Genomic DNA, 20,457 nt, shown 5'->3' with positions numbered 1-20,457 from the left:
AACTTAATACAAGGCACTGCAAGCTCTCCACGTCCAACGCATCGAAAACGAGCTGTGCGCCTTGAGGCCTATAATCCATTTGATAAACTTCCATGCTTCCAAGAACATTCTTGCTGGCTAATTGGTGCACTTCCACCGGATTGGTAGCGCCAAATGACAAGGACGCCAGAGAGGATGCAAGCGGGACAAAGAGCTCCTAACAACTCGGATTCTATTGAAAGGTCACTTGCTTATATAAAGCAACTGTTCTTTAGCAACAAAATAAAGTGCAACACTGAGGCATATCGTATCGCATATTTGATACCTCTTCCGCCTATGGGGTGAAACTGCCTGATTAAGATCCTAGTTGCGGCTAAGGTAATTTATTTATTTTTTGTGATCGATATTGAGGACTTGCTGACGCACATGCTACCAGATTTGTCAATCTCGACGGCTTCAATCATAATTTATGATTTAATTTCTTTTTGACGTTGATTCGGTTTGATCAACCGAACGATGGCTGTGACGTGTAGCTGGTCTTTACGCCACGCTGCTGGTACGTCGTTGATTGTTATTCCAGCTCTTGATGCAAGCTGATTTAAGTGTTTTAGTGAGGTAAAACTACGGGCCATCGTTTGTGTTGCAGTTTTTTCGTACCTCACATGACCTAAAGGCCATCGTTCGGATGATGAAGGCGAAATACAAACAGTATGAGAGAAGAAATGTAATTGCTACCGATTGAATTCTCTCAATTGGCAGCAGCTGGAAGACAACAGTGCTCCATTCTCATTTGCTGAGTGAATGATCACGTGATCTCGACAAGAGTGACGTCATTGAGTTTTTCGTTGTGCCCGGTACTGACGCCGTCGGCCCAGCAAAAACCGTTGTGTGCCGCCATCACTGTAAAGGCCCGGGTCGAGACAAGAAATTATTGATGATATTTTTGTGGCTGTTAATGTGATAATAACAATAATACTTGGTTTTCGGGGAAAGGAAATGGCGCAGTATCTGTCTCAAATATCGGCGGACACCTGAACCGCGCCATAAGGGAAGGGATAAAGGAAGGGGTGAAAGAAGAAAGGAAGAAAGAGGTGCCGTAGTGGGGGGGCACCGGAACAATTTCGACCACCTGGGGATCTTTAACGTGCACTGACATCGCACAGCACACGGGCGCCTTAGCGTTTTTCCTCCATAAAAACGCAGCCTCCGCGGTCGGGTTCGAACCCGGGAACTCCGGATCAGTAGTCGAGCGCCCTAAGCACTGAGCCACCGCGACGGGTCACTCCAGAAATCACAAGTTCAACCTTTCTGCAAGACTTTGGAATCTTCAGAGGCTGGCGCTTAACGAAGAAGACGACGAGAAGCGCCGAACGCTCCGAAGCTCGAGCGCTAAAGCACAAAGCTGATGCCCGCATGTGTCTAGTTTCAAGTGACTTTCCAGTTGTGGGCGAGTGCATGGCTTGGCGGGGGGGAGGGGGGGGGGGGCAGAGGGGGGTATTGTAGTCTATGAATGGTAGCCTATAGGGGCTACTGCACCTAGACGTTCTATTTTAACTCTCTACAAACGGGGAACGGAGAGGACGTACGACGCAATACCAGGCAGGGTCAGTTTTAAACACTGCTCATTTACACATCTGTGGTGAGGCAAGCTTGCAGGGCTGACAACCACGTTCCGTACAACCCGAGCATGTGTCCCCGCGAAGCAATGCGATCTTCGCGCCGGCAACACCGTCGAACGCTGTCTGCGGTTCGCTGCTCGTTAGGCAGAACGCCTTTCCCTCTCCCACTTCTCACTTCGTCTGCCTCCGCAAAAGCTGTTCTCTCTGCTGGCGCGTCCGCCGCGGTCCGTTATTTTGGGTCTGGACGGTGGGAGCCGCTGGCCTCGGCATTTCGTTCCCACGCACCGACTGTGCGGCCGAGCCGGCGTGTCTTTCATTCGGATGCCGACGCGGCGGCCACCACCGCCGCGGGGGTGCGAAACAAAAACAAATCGGCGGTGGTGGCGAGGAGGCGTGAGGAACACGCGGGAGAGGCAGAGAGGGGGGAGCGCTCACGAGTTGCGTGTGCCGCAAAAGACTCCTGCAGTGCTATGCGCGTACCCGCCGCGGTGGCTCAGTGGTTAGAGCGCTCGGCTACTGATCCGGGGTACCCGCGTTCGAACCCGACCGCGGCGGCTGCGTTTTTATGGAGGCAAAACGCTAGGCGCCCGTGTGCTGTGCGATGTCAGTGCACGTTAAAGATCCCCAGGTGGTCGAAATTATTCCGGAGCCCTCCACTACGACACCTCTCTCTTCCTTTCTTCTCTCCTTCCCTCCTTTATCCCTTCCCTTACGGTGCGGTTCAGGTGTCCGCCGATATATGTGAGACAGATACAGCGCGATTTCCTTTCCCCAAAAACCAGTTTTCAGTTTTTATGCGCTGCTTGCCATATTGCGAGGCACTGTAGAAATAATCTGTGTGTGTGGGGGGGGGAGGGGGGAGGCAAAGTAACTGTCTCTTCTTCTTAGACACCTCAACCGCGCCTTGAGGGAAGGGATGAAGTGGGAGTGAAAGAATATGGAGAGAGAGATGCCTTTCGGGAGAGCTCCGGAATAATTTCGACTTACAAATTCGACAAACTCCCGCCAGGATGGGTCGCATACACCAATGCGGCGATAGGGAAAGAAGGCGACGTAACCTCGGTCGCCCTATTAGACACCGGAGGAATCGAAAGAAACCAAGATCTAACGCCGGTAGAGGCGGAGGAGATTGCAATAGCCATTGCCATTGCACGACCAGGCGTGAAACACATCGTCAGCGTTAGCAAATCAGTGGTTAGGAATTTTAGCAAGTCAGCAGTCGTGCTGCCAAACTTCTGAACGAGTCGAGTCTCGCTGAAAGCGTGACTATAATCTGGACCCCAGCACACGCCGGTCTCGCCAGCAACGAGGCTGCCCACATGCTCGCCCGCTCATCGCTACCTCGGGGTGCTGCGGACGCCACCACAACAGCATCTAAAAGCAAAGGAAGTATCGGCACGTTTAGGGATCTAACCGACAACTGAAGAAAGACAGGAGGATATATCCGGATAGATCCCTGAGCAAAAAGGAATCCTACGACTGGAGATGACTCCAAGCTCGAAATTTCTTCTCGACCCTGTGGAGGAGTTCGGCGGGTGCCAGAGGGCGGAAGAGGGACGGTGCAGAAACCGAAATTTGTAAATTTTGCGGCCACGTGGCAACATTAGATCACATAATATGGAGAAGCGTTCGTGCCCCAGGGCGCAACGCGATTAAAACTAGCGATGAATGGGAGACCACGGTAAAAAGCTCCGACGAAAAAAAAAAAAAACTCAGCGCTTCGCCGTTCGTCTGGCGGCCGAGGCTGAAGACCTCTTCTCCTATAGACGGGGTCGGATGTCCCCCGGCCGCGGTGCGACAGACCGCCTCCCCGGACGCCTGCGTGCGGACCCGGAGGTGGCTGCCGCGCCATATTCGGAGGAAATAAATGTTCTTCCTCAGGAAATGTTCTTCCTCAAGGCCGTCAAGAAAGAGAGAGAGAAGGCGAGAAAGGAAAATCAGGGAATGTAACGGCATGTACCCGCCGCGGTGGCGCAGTGGTTAGAGCGCTCGAACCCGACCGCGGCGGCCGCGTTTCGATAGAGGCGAAACGCTAAGGCGCCCGTGTGCTCTGCGATGTAAGTGCACGTTAAAAGGTCCCCAGGTGGTCGAAATTATTCCTGAGCCCTCCACTTCGGCACCTCTCTTCCTTTCTTCTTTCACTCCCTCCTTTATCCCTTCCCTTACGGCGCGGTTCAGGTGCCCGCCGATACGTGAGACAGATACTGCGCCATTTCCTTTCCCCAAAAGCCTTTTTTTACAACCAGACATGGTGTCCGCTTGGCTACAGAGGTGGGAGGGTATAAAGGGAGTGAAGTAGCAGTGAGAGAAGAGTTCAGTCCATTGCGCCCACGGGACGTGACCATTGCTACGGATTCGTTGCGAGCAATAAAAACAAAATAGAGGGACTGCATGGCGTTTCTTGGAAGTACATAAACCGCTGACGTTTTTTTTTTTTTTTTGGACCGTGAAGCGTGGCTTGATAAACCAACGCTCTAGATCTGTCGAGACTGTCGTGATGGGAACGACGCGGTGCGACCTTCCAGGACTTCGGAGTTCCAGGGAGACTAAAAGTTCCACTACGCAGTGGAGTAGCAAAACCCGTGGCGGCCTGTATATTCTTTATAAAGACGGTTCATAGTTGTTACTTGCGATTGTTGTTGCCTGTGGAGTAAATGACACGCGCCGACGATGGAGTATAGGCCCCAGTTTCGGCGTGGAACCCTACAGAAAAAGATGGAATAGTGACTTAGACATGTGGAACTACCACAACAGCAATGCGTGGGAAAAGCTACTCGCAAAATTTTGAAAGTAGGAAGTATCTTGTATTGTCTTGACACGCTGTGAATGGCGTTGTCCCGTCACCACCTTCGTTTCGGAGCTCGTCTTTTTCTGTCGCTAGTTTCTGTGTGAACACGTACTACGCAACCATGCTGTCCCTCGCTCAAGCATGCTGCGCCCGCTCAATCTCCCTCAACCTCCATAACACAGCCCTGCGTAAGGCAGTGAACAAAAAATACGTATCATCATCGTAACCGTCAACAACAAAACACTGCTCGAAGCAGACCGTTAGACGGAAAACTTGCGACAAATGGCACGTGCAGGCGCGGCCGTAAGTGAACGGACCACTCCATTTCGTTCTCATTGTCACCTCGCCTTTCCTACAGAACGTGAGGAAACATCACTAGTTCATGAGAAAGCGAACGATCGTCTGCTACTAGCCTGCACATACCACAATTGACAGTCTCAATTAGGAAGCGAGTGAAAAATGTTAGAAGGCGTGCTCCGTTCACTTTTTGGCCGCACCTGTACGTAACACACTAGCACGCAATGAATTACTATATGCGGCTTTGCACAAGACGGCCGTCATGTTGTGTTGTGTAGAAGTCCCCGCCTACATTTGCAATGTTTTTCCCAGTCACATACTGCACACTTGTTGCACACTCCAAGATCAAACACGTGGCCTTACACATCTGGCCTGAAATGGCCTATAGCTTCCTGTTAGCAGAGCGCCCTAGATTGAAAAATAAAATAAAAATAAAACAGGATCCCTCAAGCAAAACGCCCGAAGTCCCGCAACGGAATGAAGCGAGTGGGTCTCCCCTCTGTGGGAGGTTCCAGATCGGCCAAATTAAAGTGCCCGGGGCCGATTCGCGTGCACGCTCGCTTGATATAGAGATGATGAGTTTCTACGGGTGCCTAAAAAGATAAATACACGGTACTCGCAACTTTGCGCCCCAATGCGAAGTTTGAACAACAAGAAAACGACAAAATGTGAAAGTGTATGGAAGGCACAACCGGTGGAACTTTGAAGCCGACGCTTTGCGCACGTGCTGCAGCAGGACGGCAAAAGCGCGCTTTCCATTGGGCGGCGAGCTGCAGCGAAGGCATGCACCCCAGGCCCTCGTCGCCAGCCCAGCGCGCCCGCGCTCAGCGTCCGTGGCTCCAAACCCCTTCGGCCGTGGAGACGGCGGCGGTGCCGGAGGAGGCAGTGCTAAACACGGAACGGGTCTCCCCACGTTCACCCTCTCTTTTCTTTTTCCCCTCGTCCTCTCCACCCTACCTTCCTCGCCCACCGCGCCATACACACCAACGGTGTCCCTCTCCACATCTTCTTGACTTCACCCACGTGGCACCATCACCCCTCCGTCCAGGTCTCTCTTTACGGTTTTTGCTTAGTTTTCTCGGGTTGTATATGTGCTTGGCGAGTTTTATCTCGACTCTTGTTTCAGACGCGTTAAGGTTAAAAGAGAGGGTGCAGCAAGAGGATGAGGAGGGTAAGAGAGGACGTTTCGTGGCGTTTGTCTTCGTCAGTTTTCTTTCTTTTTCTCTTTATTTACTTTGCCCTCTCGGCGCTTCTTGCTGCTTTCAAAGCTTCGTCGCGAACTCTTGCAGCTACGTATGTCTTCGTTCCCACAAAAGTTCACAGTGGACCTTTTCCTTCCTTCTTGTTACTATCCGTCACAATCTCCATCTTGCTTATTGTTTGTACTTGCTCGGGCGTTCAAGTTAATCCCGTTTTTAACCAACTCCTAATTCCCCCGACTCGCGCCTCTTTCCGCGCCATCTTTCCCTTCCTCCTCCCCTCTGTCTCTCTCTTTCACTCTCTCTCGTTGCGGTCCCCCGACGGCGCTTTTTGCGTCGTCTTTCGCGCAGCTCCGTGGATGCGTTTGCTGCTTCACGTTTGCTTTTTTTTTTATTCTTTCTGCCTGTCTTCTGTTCCGAGGCCATCCCCTTCCCCTCAGTCCTAGGAGTTGCGCATTCGCTTTCGAACCCGCCGCCACCTTGGCTCGCGCGGCGTTTCTTCACACCGCGCACAACGTCGGGTCTGGCGGGGGGGCTGGACGCTGCGTGGCTGTTTATCGCGAGATGTTTCGCTCGCGCCCCGGCCCGCGTGCGTAGCCATTAAAAGGGGCGTGTACCCGCCCGGCACGCCTCGTTACAACCGCCACCTCTTTCCTCACTCGTCACGATGGTGCGACGCGTGCTCAGCATGCTCGCACGCCGGGAGGTAAAAATTGCCGACTGTGCCTAGCAGCAGCAGCGAGACGGCAGAGCGGACGAACTAACTGTGGAGCGGGGCTGAGAGATGCCATGGCACCGCCATCCATGGTGTAGGGGGTGCATAACTTGTTCTGCCACCACGTAACGGCTGGGACAACTCCTCAGGCGACGGCGTTTGCTTTTGATCTGTGCAGTGGCATACTTACGGGACTTCCGGAAATCTGAACAAATGGTAGAGAGTGGTGTGGGAGATGATTCTCGATAATCATAAAGTCAACAAGCGGGGGAGCGGGGGGGAAGCTTGAGTATGCTTGTTAACGTTTCGACAAAAGTACTCGTCTTCGTCTGGGCAAATCATTCATCATTGGCGGAGTGTGAAAACCCTGTTTAAACCCCGCCAATGATGAACGCTTTGCCCAGGCGAAGGCAAGTCCTCTTGTCGAAACGTTGGCAAGCACCCTGAGGCTTTCCCCTTCCTTGCTCACTTTGTGATTAATTCTGGACAAACGAATTTGCGAACGGGAAAAAAATTTATGAACGAAACTTTTTTTCATACATTGTAAGATTTCACTGTAACAATAAATATACCCACAGATCTCCCTCCGACAGCTAGGCTTGCATTTTTTTTTTGCTACTAACGTTTTTGCTATCGCCAAAAGCGTTCTCCATCAATTTTCTATGCCAGTCTAACCTGCTCCATGCGAGCGATGGAAAAAGTTTAAACGAAAGAATTTGCTACACAAAGGCAGAATGGACCATTACCTTCACTATTTCCACAACAGTACGCCTACAATTTTCTAATATTAAAAATTTTTGTCTAAGAATGTTGGACATGAATGGTCCGGGGGGGGGGGGGGGATTGTACAGAGCTTGCCCACTCCTTCACCTGTGCAAAAACCGCATTATTGATGATGATGAATTTTATTGGCGCAAGGATAGCTTTGGCCTAAGAGCACCATGTCGCAAGTTATTTCGCTCTACTCAGGCTGGCGTGAAAGACACATCTTCCAAGAATTGAACCCTTCGGAAGCCAAAGCTTCTAAAAACGCAGCCGAGCACCAGGCCAGGGGAAAGCTTGTATCTATTGTATCCCCAGTGGGTATCAGTAGGCACTGGGGATCGAACCCCGCACCTCCCGCATGCGAGGCGGATGCTCAAACCACTAAGCCGCCACTGCGGTCGAAAACTTCATTATTGCAAGATTGTTACTGCATAGCGCCAGTTGGAGGGTTCAGCCGCGTCGCCGGCATCGGTGTAACCACGCCAAACCATAAATAAGAATAAACATTGCCACGACTGGGATTCGAACCCGCGGCGACGCGAACAGTGGCTTCGCTGGCCACAGCACGAAAGAACTATGCTACCGACGCAGCCGATCACGCCCCCTGTTCAACTGCAATACATCCTCGCGCTATGCATTGCACATCGTTGTCTTCTTTAACTAATACTACTATTTAACCAATAAACTAATTCTCGCGCGCTGTGCATTGCACATCGTCGTCTTCTAATACTGCTATACTAATACTGCTATCGAGCGAATATCGTCGCCAGATGTGCCGACGGCCCTTCAAAAAAAAAAACAATGAGCCTACAGAGCCTCAGACACCCACAAGGCTGCGCTAAAATTTCACATTAGGGAGAATTAATAGTAATCGTCCTTATATATGTCCGCCGATATATGAGACAGATACTGCGCCATTTCCTTTCCCCCAAAACTAATTATTATTATTATTATTATTATTATTATTATTATTATTATTATTATTATTATTATTATTATTATTATTATTATTATTATTATTATTGATTTGGCGTAGTCTATATAGTATCAACCCGAACGGTTCGTTAGTTTTACACAATTAATTCCAAGGGAAGGAATCGGGCGAATCCATGGGCGGCGGAGAGTCGATGGGCAGAAGTGGTGAGCAGATTAGATTAGCTGCAGCATAGCGAGGTCGCGGGTGGACCCGGGACATGCGATTCATATTACGAGGAGAGCTAGGCCTTTTTGCTGCAGTGAGTGTGACCAGGTAGACTACGGCGATGATGATGATGATGATGATGATGATGATGATGATGACCATAATGATTATCTCATCGTGCCGTCAATGATCACTCCCCGCTTCAAGTACGTGAAACGAAATTGGCGAGTGCTGTATTTAAAGGAGGTCCGCCCTGTGCTGTGACGTCACCGGGTAGGGTATTGTCGTTGTGGTAGCAATTTATCACCTGGCTGTGTTGCCGATTATAACAGCTGACGCTGCAAAATGATACATGTGGGATAGAATAAACATCATCGTAAATTAACTCTGCTTGTGCAGCTTGTTTGCCGAATCACAGTATTTTACATCAGTATACATCCTATATATTTTACCCGCTGAGGTTCCGCACCGCTGCCGCAAACAGTTAGTGAGGTGAGCTAAGCACGCTTATACCGTAATTGCACGCGCATAACTCGCTTCATGTGTATAGGTCTTCGTCGCAGCCCCCGTACCCAAACCACCTGGACTCAAACGCCTTGAAATCTATAGACACCAATAGATTAAAGACGCCTATTGAGAAGAAAAGTTGTCAGAATGTCTATCTATGACTGTAACTACAGCGCTTAAGTGTATAGCCTTCACCTCGGCCAGGCGGTTTCGTTTTTCGTTGAATGGTGTCATCTCTCAAGTCAGTGATATCTGTTCATGCTGCAAGAAGCCTCCACCTTTGCATGGCTGGAGGTGCAAGCCATAGTGATTTCACTTCAAGTTCGACAGGGATATTCAAAAAATGCCCAATGTAAATCGACCTCCACATTTTTCAAGACGCATTTTTTTCACGAAGGTTCGGCTTGTATCTGCGTAGCTACGGTATTCTTTCATTCCTCTTTAAAGAAAGGACAGCTGAGAGAGGAAGTCGTCGCAGCGGGAAGAAGAACAAAGAGACGCGAGCACGTGTACAAAGTGGCCTTCTTCAGCTGTGACGCAGTGTTTAGTCTGGAACCGTTTGGACTAACAAGCACATTCTTTCTCTCTCGCTCTAATAGCTCTCTTCCGCGAAGTTGCAGGGCATCGACGTCTGCAGAAGCAGCAGCAGTTGATTAATGATTGTCTGGTTGTGGTGGTCTCATCCTGCAGCCATCAGTAACAAACAGAACTCTCCCGTTTGTTGAAAAACATCGCTTATACATAAGCCACCCCCCATACTTCCCCGTCTTGCACCGGCGCTCCTATCACGCTCAGACGAACACGCAGCGGGGAAGGCGCATTCGGAGGAAAGAAATGCCTCCGGAGAGATACCCCGCACCCCTTTTCCCCCCGTCGCTGCCTCGAGGCTAACGAGGTTTTGACACCTGATCGAAGCCGAGCGTGGCGCTAATCTTAATGCAAACGCTCCCGAGCTGCCCCGCGACGTGCTTGCTTGGGTTGGAGCACCCACCCAGCACATATTTGCAGTTATCGTTTTCGCGTACGTTATGCAGATCCACGTCAGACGTGCGTGTGTGCGTGTATGCGCAGATCAGTGGCCGCGCGGGGTTCCATGCCGGGCTGCCGACGCAATCGACGTGAAAGCCTTACGGGATACCGTGTGCATAAAGGCTAGGTCTCAGAGTCATGCGAGGGTTGCAGACCATGGAGATACGGATGTGATGGTGTAGCATAGAGCGGACGTATATGCTTTGGCTTGGAGCATCGGGCGCCGTGTTCTAGGACGGATTATAAGAGAGTATGCAGCTGGGTTTGCCGACTATGCTACACTCTAAACAGGAATCCACCTATATGGGTGTAAAAAAGGAGTAAATAAGGATGTGCTGTATAGGGGACAGCTTACACTCTTGTTACTGCTTTCTATTTAGAGTGTAGCCAGTTAGGTAAGGTGGACATTGAGGGAGTTTTAGACGGTGTTAAACGAGAGGGTGCGTGGAAATAGACACGCACTTACGACTGGGACGTCCGAACTAGGCTGACGCGAATTTAGTGTCCTTGAAAATTTTGATGCTGCAACGGATAATCTCATAGCACAGGTATTTAACGGCGACAGCGGGAGAAGATGCTTTCCCCAGGCTGAATGATGCTGACGTAGCTGTCGTACACAGTAACAGAAGGCCCCCGCCCTCTTCTGTTGGTCAATGCGAATGCTATCTTAACTGGCCTCCACAGGCATGCGTAAGAAGGGCCATGAAAGCCTGGCCCGGTGAACAAGACCCATGCAGGATCCTTTAAGCTGTGCTCGTGAATGTGCAACCGCACTATAAAGACTCTGTGAATGGGCAGAAGAAAAAAACAAATAGGCGGATTATTTAGACTGGTTAGGCCAAATGCAAATTAAGGTGCGCTAGCACTTCGGTTTCGGTTCGAGGCTCGGTTTTCAAGGTCAAGTGGGCCTTCAGACGAATATCGGCGAAATTGGATTTAAGCTCCGCCTTAAGGGTATGGCGCGATAACGTTAATGGATTAATGCCCACATATTCCAGATTGGGTATTCGTTAATAGATCGCGGTGAATCTTTATATCACTCCTGGCGCATTGGTGCAGCGGTTAAGCGACGCGCCACTGCCCTGCGATGGCAGGTGCTGCCACCGGTGGGGCCAGTGGGACCCAGGCTGCTGTTCCCGAGCGACCTGTCGCGATCAATCATTGCTTTAACTGCCACCTGCCGCCGCGGGCAGTTTGGTCACAATGGGGTGGGCAGGTTGTGATGATGTCACAGGGTCACATGACCTAGATGGCCCGTCTGCCACCTACGGGGGTCACCTAGGTGCCAGGGGGGTCACCCAGAGCAGCTTTTCTGGTGGTGTGTGCCCGGTGGGCACACAGAGGGACCGTACAAACAACGGCTAAGCGGCTGTGCTGACGCACTAAAAAATATATCGGATAAACTAGAATACGGCTCAGTTAAAAGGTTCGGCTAATTTCCTTGCATTCGTCTATGCCAAACTTAAGCGCAGTCGCAGCGACATTTCACGATGATCCTTATTTAGCCCCCATTTCATACCGCCGACTCCCCCCCGCCTGACCATCACCGCAGCTTGTCAGCTTGTCGGTGGGTGCTTGCGATGCGTGGTGCGGACTGACGTGCCCACCGCTGCGTCCCGACGCTCTTGGTGCGTGCATGGTGCAGCGCGGATCGAGGCCGTTGCTGACTGCGGGCCGTCCGTTGAGACGGTGCCAAGCGTGCGCGTCGGTCTGGCACGGAGGGGAGTCGTTATGATGGGCTGCTATGGCTAGGGCGCGTCTCGCATCGGCTGCGGAGAAGGCACGCCTGATGCGCCACTCCTATACGCGGAGGGGGGGCGGCTGCCGGTTGGAAGTCGGCGGCGCATACCGGTGCTCGTATTAGCGCGCATGGTCGCACAGAGGAGGAGGAGGAGGAGGAGGAGGAGGAGGAGGAGAGAGTTTGACGGTGGGACAGGTGTGTATAGGGGAAAGGGAGGCAAGCTTGTGTGCAGCGCTGTGGGTATGAGTGCGAGGCAGAACGTCGAAGGGGAAATATAGGTCTTTCACCAAGCAACCCTGCTTCATACATTGCCTGGCCGCAGAAACCGTACCATCGTTCTCTACTCGACTTCATCAAATCAGCTAGTGTTCTTTCATTCATTTAATTACTACTACATCATTCATCACACCTTCACCCATCATTGATGCTCTGGGGCAATAAATTTCGCTTAAAAATAAAATACATGCCTTTTTTTTCTTATTTTCCAGTTTGGAAGCACTATTGGCATCCTAACCTGGAAAATGCGGGCGTGTGTTGAAGCCTCTGAAGTTAGTCACGTGATGCGGGAAGTAGCGAGAAATGAACGAGAATTTGAATGAGGGTGACCTTGGCCCGCCTGAAGAAAGGAAATGAATATTTCCTCCACTGGTATACCCAACCCACGGCGACGCGAACAGATAAGCTTAGCTGGACATTGCACGAAAGCACTACGCTATCGGCTTAGCCGATCGCGCCCAGTGTTAGCCTATCAAAAGATGGCACATACCCACACTGGGGGATCGCCCAGTGTTAAACAGCTACACACTCTCGCGCTGTGTTGTTGTTGTTGTTGTTGTTAGCCTATCAAAAGATGGCACATACCCACACTGGGGGATCGGCCAAGAATCGGGTGGCTATTCACCTGAACGCAGTTAATAAAAATGGAAAAGCACGTGGGAGCGCAACACCGGTGAATGCTTCCTCGCGCTGTGCGCTGCACGTCATAGTCTTCATCAGCTTCTCAGCGCAAATGACGAAAGAAAAGGAAGCGCGTTTTCAATCGCACTTTCAGGTATACGGGGTGTCGATGTCCACCTGCAAAAACCTGCATTCGCACAGTATTTCGTAGTTGGCAATGCTAAACCGTCAGCACTTTTTTTTTCTTCTGTTTTCCTTTCTTCACGTATCTCCACTCAGACATGAGTCCTGGAGTGTTCACGGAGTATTTCCTGCGAAACCTTGTCTTCCTAGCAGCCTATATAAATTGCTCGTCTTTTCCAGAAACCACACGCGCGTAACCGCCCACGATTACTTTTATTATTTTTGTTTCTTCGTGTTTGCTCGTTTTTTGTATCCTCTTCTGCGTTACGGTTTTACTTTCCTCGGGTCTACAGCATTCAGAACTACGTATCCTAACCTCAGGGTCTCCATTTAATGGACACTGCATTCACGGCCACCTTAATTCCAAGGTCACCACCAAAACGGAACCGTGTCACTCTCCGCTCACCCGCATCTGAAGGTTCTCATTTGTAGGCACTGGTTACCCCACACTCCCCGTAATTTCAGCGTTAAAATCTGGAGGTCATTGGATCACTGAACTATCATCATCATCTCAAGGTCTCCATCCAGTCGGCACCGGGTCACTGTACTATCGCCCTGATCTCATGGTCGTCATGATTTTTTTTATCGAGTTACTGCTGCCGAATCACTTTCCTGTAACTTGAGGAAAAGAAATTCTAGCTGATGCAAACGATATTATGTGACAGCATAAGAGCCCCATGTCACCGCACCCACCGGCGGAGTCACACTTCGCCACCTGGCATCTGGCGCGTGACACGAGTGGCACACGGGTGCACCACCAGCCACGGGTGGTGCACGGAAGAGCCAGCGGCTACCTTTCACCCATTACGCTCGGCAGGTGAATAGGTGGAGCGAGGGAGTCCTCCTCTCCTCTTCTAGGGGAGAACCTGAAGGGGGGTTGGCGCGGCCGGTGGCTACCGTCGAAAGCAAAGTGCGGATCAGTCAATGCCAGTGAGTTTTCGCTGATTAATGCGCTAAGCCGGCAGCCTTAGCTCTTCAAGCAAGAAAACCAAATAGTAACGAACTGTAATATTGAGAGTATATTAAAAATGGATTAATACGGGCGGTGTTATATAACAGCGCAAAAAACAAGGTTCTTATGATATCGCATTGTCACAGCTAATTGTAACTCGGCGTCCTCCCATCTCTCCTTCCCATCACTGCGTGACAGGGTCGCAGGCCGGAAGAGCCTCGGACAGCGTTGTGAAGTAACTACAACGTATCCGCGTCCATCCATTATGTAACTTGAATAAAATATGTTGCACTCCACGAATGACTAAATATAGCCAGCTAGTCCCGCAGCATACTACACTCATGTTCATTTTTAGTACACGGGCTGTTTCTTTTCGTTTAATGTCCGCGCAGTTGCGTCTGCTGCCTCTTCTTGTTCGTCGTCTGTCAGCGCCGAAAAGCGTGAGATACATTATATTAGCCGCCTAATTATGTTGGCAAAAAGGAGAGAAAGAAGATGGAAAAAGCTGAGATGTAATCCGCTTACGTCAGAAAAATTAAGAAAAAAAAATCACAAAATAAGAAAAGATGGAAAAAGAGAATAGTACACAAAAAGATGGGAGCACAATTATATCATCCCCTCCCCCCAACAACAGCCGAGCCCCATCGAAATGGAACAAAGTATAATAATGGCATTGCAACGCTTTTAGCATTCTTGCTTGATGTTTGTTTATACAGCCTGTTCTTTTAAAAAAAATGAGTGTAGTTCATGGCGATAAGCGGCACTGCAAACTTTAACCTATGCCCGATTGCAGAAAAGAAATAACATCACTAACTGCACTTTGGGCCTGTCTATGTCTTATCCGTGTTTTCCTCGCTTCCCTGTTTCCTTTCTTTTTTCAACGTCATGGCTGGCCGGTACGTTTTGAAAAATTACGCTTTTCCTCGTTCAATACGCTGAAGCATACGTCTTTTTTTGTTTATATGTGCAGGTTTTAGAAGATATATCTGAATTGTTACTTTTCTAGCGCTCTCTACTAGAAAGCTTAAGGTTTACTCTGTTAGGAATCACTTAAAGTTTTGAAGTTCAAAGAAAAAAGGAATCATCTCCTCTAAAGATACTGCAAGCAGGACTAGCCGCATAGCGCATTAGCGAGATGCCGTAAATTAACTTTTGAAAGTAAATCTTCATTGGCACTTGGTTATCGCTTTCAGAGCTCGGTAAAACGTTAGCATAACGCTTATCTCGAAAACTCTACTTTTTGCACGTAAAAAAATGGTCCGGCAGACTTGAAAAATTGAGTCGCGAAAATTAATTTTAGTCTCATAGGTTCGTAGTCAGTGCTTCGTTCGGACTTCAGTCAGGCGCAGCGCTGGTTTAGGAAGAAGGTGTAGTGAGAAGAAAAACACGATAAATTGTTTTAAAAGAAAAGTAACTGAAAGTGCTCGGACTGATATGAAAAGCTATGCTGAAGCAAGGTCGATATCAAGTTACGAAGAAAGAGGGCAAAACTCAAGGTGAGTGCGTTGGCTTATCAGTCTGCCAGTCACGTTGTTCCTCTAGCTGGCAAAATCTGCGCTGGAAAAACGCGAGACCAGCAACGGCTGCGCCCAGTCGCTGTAATGAGTCTGTTGGAAGGATAAGCCAGAGATAAGCCAGTGACAGAGTGAGCCGAGAAAATGGGTCACAAGCGGGTTGCGAGGAGTGATTGAGTGAACTGGCTAGTGAGTCCTTAAAGTGAGTAGCAATTTCGCTAAACAAGTATAGGTTGCGTCTGTGAGTGAAAGAGTGAATGATGTGAATGTGTAAATATACGCGGGGCGAATCAGTTTGATTTTAAAGGGGGACAGACGCAAGGTTTCGAACGCAAGCGAACGATATGGTTTGTTTCAACCGCAGAGGTCACCTATTGGTTTGAGCATCCACCTCGCATGCGGGAGGTGCGGGGTTTGATTCCCAGTGCTTCCGGGTACCCTTATATAATACAATGGGCATACAACCTTTCCCTTCGCCTGGTGCTCGGCTTCCTTAGGGTGAAATGCTTGGGAAATGGGTATTTGACCGCACCTTGAGAAGACGAAAACACACCTTGCGCCACGGCGCTCTTCGGCCCGAGAAGCCTTTCCTTCACAAAAATTCACAATCATCATCATCATGATTTGTTTCGGGGAGGGGGGGGGGGGGGGGGCTTGGAGATGCCTTGTAACAAGTTACAGTCGCAGACGTTGAGTGGAACATATTTTAATATAATTTGAAATGTTGTCCGAGCAGACCCCCGGCATTTCCACCCGAATCAAGTGACGTCACGGTGAACTTGCCGCAATTATTGCGACGTCACCGAACCCTAGTAGTAGTTCACAAGAACAACCAGTGCTTGCTGGTGGTGACGCGGCCGTCATCAGAACGTGGTAGCCCGGATTAGCAGGTCGACCGTTACGTCACGGAGCAGGCACGGACTGAGACCGAAAAGGCCGGTAAAAAATAGCTTGTAATTAATTATTAACGCTGCGAACTGGTATTTAGAGCTCGTTTCAATGATCACGACGCCCGTAGGTTTCTTTAAAAGTAATAAAACTTTTAAAGTTTGCGCGCAGGTTAACGAGACATCAAGTCATGTAACGAGTGTGGAATCACGCATCCGCCCCGGAAAACTTGAAAACAAGCGGATCTCATAATTTAGACCTTGGACTATGGGATTCTCCCCGCCGCGGTGGCTCAGTGGTTAGGGCGCTCGACTACTGATCCGGAGTTCCCGGGTTCGAACCCGACCGCGGCGGCTGCGTTTTTATGGAGGAAAAACGCTAAGGCGCCCGTGTGCTGTGCGATGTCAGTGCACGTTAAAGATCCCCAGGTGGTCGAAATTATTCCGGAGCCCTCCACTACGGGACCTCATTCTTCCTTTCTTCTTTCACTCCCTCCTTTATCCCTTCCCTTACGGCGCGGTTCAGGTGTCCAACGATATATGAGACAGATACTGCGCCATTTCCTTTCCAAAAAAACCAATAATAATAATAATAATAATAATAATAATAATAATAATAATAATAATAATAATAATAATAATAATAATAATAATAATAATAATAAGATTATTATTATTATTATTATTATTATTATTATTATTATTATTATTATTATTATTATTATTATTATTATTATTATTATTATGGGATTCTTTGCTCTTCTTCATGTGTAAAGTTACTCATTCTTCTAATCATTATCGTCATCTGTAGCTGTCTACTTATGCTTGCCACCTCTTGCATGGCGTAGCTTAGGACGGCGAATTAAAGTACTCTTGTTGACTGAAAATTTAAGCGACCGTAATTAATGAGCAGATAAGTTATTGACAGCAAACAGGAGTTCCTAAGCTCTGAGATTGTGTTGAGAAATAGCAGAAAAACTAAGTACTGAATTAGGGCCGACCGACAGGTCGAGCAATGACTGCGAGAGACCGAAAGCAGAGAGAGACGCTGCACTCGGGCGTCGATGTCAACGTACTCCGGAACTCGTGTCGAAATAAGAACCGCCTAGCGAGTGAGCTTGCGCAAAGACGTCGCGCTTACAACAGCGAGCAAGGGACGCCGACGCAAGGTCTGCCAATACGGAAATGACGTCAACAACCGCGGGAACCAGGTCAGCCGACGACCAGCTTCGCGGGTTATAACCACATGACCCGAAGATGAGTGGTTTGGCTGATTTTTTTCTTTTTTTTTCTCCCTGCGCTGTGTTTACACTGTCGCCCCTTCGGAGCGAGCCAGAGACGGATGGCTTTGGCCGGAACAACAAACCGAATCAAAAACAAGTTGCGCAATATGAACGGAGCGTTTACAGCAGGAAATAGAGCGAACGTGGTGCCGCTTACAGGACGTCTCGGGGCTTGCTGTCGAGGGCATTAGCGGCTTTACTCTTTACACCTTACAAAAACATCCATTGAAATTACCTAACCTAACCTAACCCAACCCACCCCAACCCAATACAACCTAACCTAACCTAACATTGCTGAGAAGCTGTAGTTGAATTATCCTTACAAAAACATGCATTGAAATTACCTAACCTAACCTAACCTTGCTAAGAAGCTGTAGTTGAATTATCCTTACAAAAACATCCATTAAAATTACCTAATCTAACCTAACCCAACCTAACCCAACCTAACCCAACCTAACCCAACATAAACCAACCTAACCTAACCTAACCTAACCTTGCTGAGAAGCTGTAGTTGAATTATCCTTACAAAAGCATTCATTGAAATTACCTAACCTAACCTAACCTAACCTAACCCATCACAACCTAACCTAACCTAACCTTGCTGAGAAGTTGTAGCTGAATTATCCGGCTCCGTTGCTGAGACGTCACTCTCGACAAATTTTTTTTTCGTTTACTTCAGTTTATCTCGGTATATGGTAGTACAAATGTCGGCAATATCACCATTTCTTTATCACGTGATTATCTCTTGACCAATCAGAACGAAACATCGCCGTGTTCGCCTGCTGACCACTGAGAGGGGGGCATTCCGCGGTGACAGGCCCCATGGTTTCTGGGTCTCGGAGTCGGTTCTCGCGAAGTATATAGGGCGATATTTCTACACACACAGTCAACCGACCGTGCGGAGGGCGAACAGTATGACATTTTCTGCTACAATCGTAAATGCGTGCCTTATTTTGGCTATGGCTCTCTCGAATATAAGTTGTCATCAAGGACACAGACGGTTGACAGAAGCTGTGACCCCGAAGCCGAGAACTTGCAAAAACAACAACCACCTTCCGAGGAGGCGGAGGCTATGAAACTCTTCGCAACGAGAGAAGCCGCTTTGAAATCGACCGGATGCATTAAGCCCTGAGATGTTGAAAGAAATGAAAGACAGAGCGCGAAGAGCTGAAATGGGCGCTTAAGCGCCTTCTGAGAACCCGACGATTCTCTTCTATCTCTCTTTCTCTCTATCCTCCGTTTCATCTTTTTTTTTCTCTGGTTCGAGCGTGCTTGACCCCGAGTAAAGGACGTCAGCCCCTCTGACGGGTTCACGACATCACGTCATCGCGCAATCCCTTAAAGTGTGTCGCCTTCCAACTACGGACGTGACCTTTTTGGCAGAATACAGATGTCTCTTTTGTTTTTATTGTTCAGTACTTCGTAATTTTGCCCACTTCGTAATTTTGCCCACACTTTTTTGCGCACTTACATGCGCCAACCTCCGCCTGCATTTTTTAAATTTTTTTCTCAAGTAGCTAAGTGGGGCATTTAGTACAAGAGCCTGCTGTATATATATTTTTTTGCACTTCGCGTTGATATTTGGCCATGTCGTCAGATATGTCCCGTGCTCCACGTAGTGTCTTCTTTTTTTCTTGCAGACTTTGAACAGAAAAGCTCTAGAAACTAACTTAGTTTTGTTGCTATCGCGATGAAGTTTCTGTCCTGTTGAGAAAGAGAATAAATGAAGCAGAGGTGGGTCCTATAGGTGTAGATCGCAACCCTGCACATGGGGAAAAGGAAGACAGAGAGGAAATGAAAAATAGACAGGATAAAGGAAAGGGAATGAAAAAAGAGACAGAAAGAAAGGGGGAAGAGGGAGGGCAGAGAAGCACGTAGCGTGGTCACAAAAGTGTGCAAGAATCACGTTTCATATTTTATTCAACTGTTGGGTTGTCGCATACAAATATCTGTGCAGAAGGAGGTCGCGCAGCACGAAGCTGAAGGGGGACCTGTTGTAAACGACCACGCAGTGAAATACACGTGTAAGCAGCATCACGTGGCAAAAGGGGGACAAAGAAATTAACTACTTAAGAATCAAAGAAAAAAGTAAATAAACAGTTATTTTTACAAAATACTTAATAAGGAATATTGTTTTAATATATGTCGGGATGTTGTTCTATATCACTAAGGCTGTTAAATAAGCAGTGAACTTTTCATAACTAGCGCGTATTAGAGGTAACAAAAATTACGGTTTTAGGCAAATCTAGCTGGGTTAGTACTGACGAAAGGAATATTGCGATATAACACTGCCGGAATAACGTTTTTAAACATTTCAATAAAGTCATCGATAGGCTGAATTTGACTAAATTTTGATTTATAATGTTTGGGGATCGTGCCACAATCGTGAAGCGTTAGAATGGAATGAACAGATGGCGAGTATTCGTATGGGCTGGTTCTGTAGGTGCTGGAGTGGCGATAGTTAGAAATGCATGTAGGGTCATCTTTCTTGGGTATCGGAACCACTTCAGCTGTCATTAGTTGCTCAGAAAATGTACCAGACGTGAAAAAATAGATTAATGATTGAAGAAGGAGGAGCAAAGAACTGTGCAATAAATTTTACCTAAACAGAATAAATGTAATCTAAACCAGCACTAGTGACGTTTAATTCGTGAATCATATCTATAACTTTGTCAGGACCGATCGGGAAGGAAAACAAGTGCAGAGATCGTCTGGAAGATATTGCGGGTATTGAACGCAGCCTATAATCGATCTTTTGGACCTGCAGACTTCAAGCACTGCAGCAGAGTTCTCGCAGCATTCTGTGCTATCGATCGAATAGGCCAAGGTCCTAAGACTAACGGCGTGTGAATATTAGAAATTTTCGAATATCGAATCGAATAACGAATCGGATATCCTTCTATTCGATTAGCTGAACTGGCCAAATAGTGCGTACTACAAATTATTCGAATCTACTCGAAT

The 20,457-nt window shown here is 48.4% G+C and overlaps 1 protein-coding gene across 1 annotated transcript in view; it reads right to left on the bottom strand.

Moving 5' to 3' along the window:
- Positions 1-20,457, bottom strand: part of LOC144120809 (calmodulin-like) — a 63,827-nt gene that overhangs the window by 17,592 nt on the left and 25,778 nt on the right. The window lies entirely within an intron of this gene.

Source organism: Amblyomma americanum, chromosome 2 (genome assembly GCF_052857255.1).
Source record: "Amblyomma americanum isolate KBUSLIRL-KWMA chromosome 2, ASM5285725v1, whole genome shotgun sequence".
NCBI lineage: Eukaryota > Metazoa > Arthropoda > Arachnida > Ixodida > Ixodidae > Amblyomma > Amblyomma americanum.
Note: the sequence above shows the minus strand (reverse complement) of the source record. Positions and strands in the feature narration are given on the sequence as shown.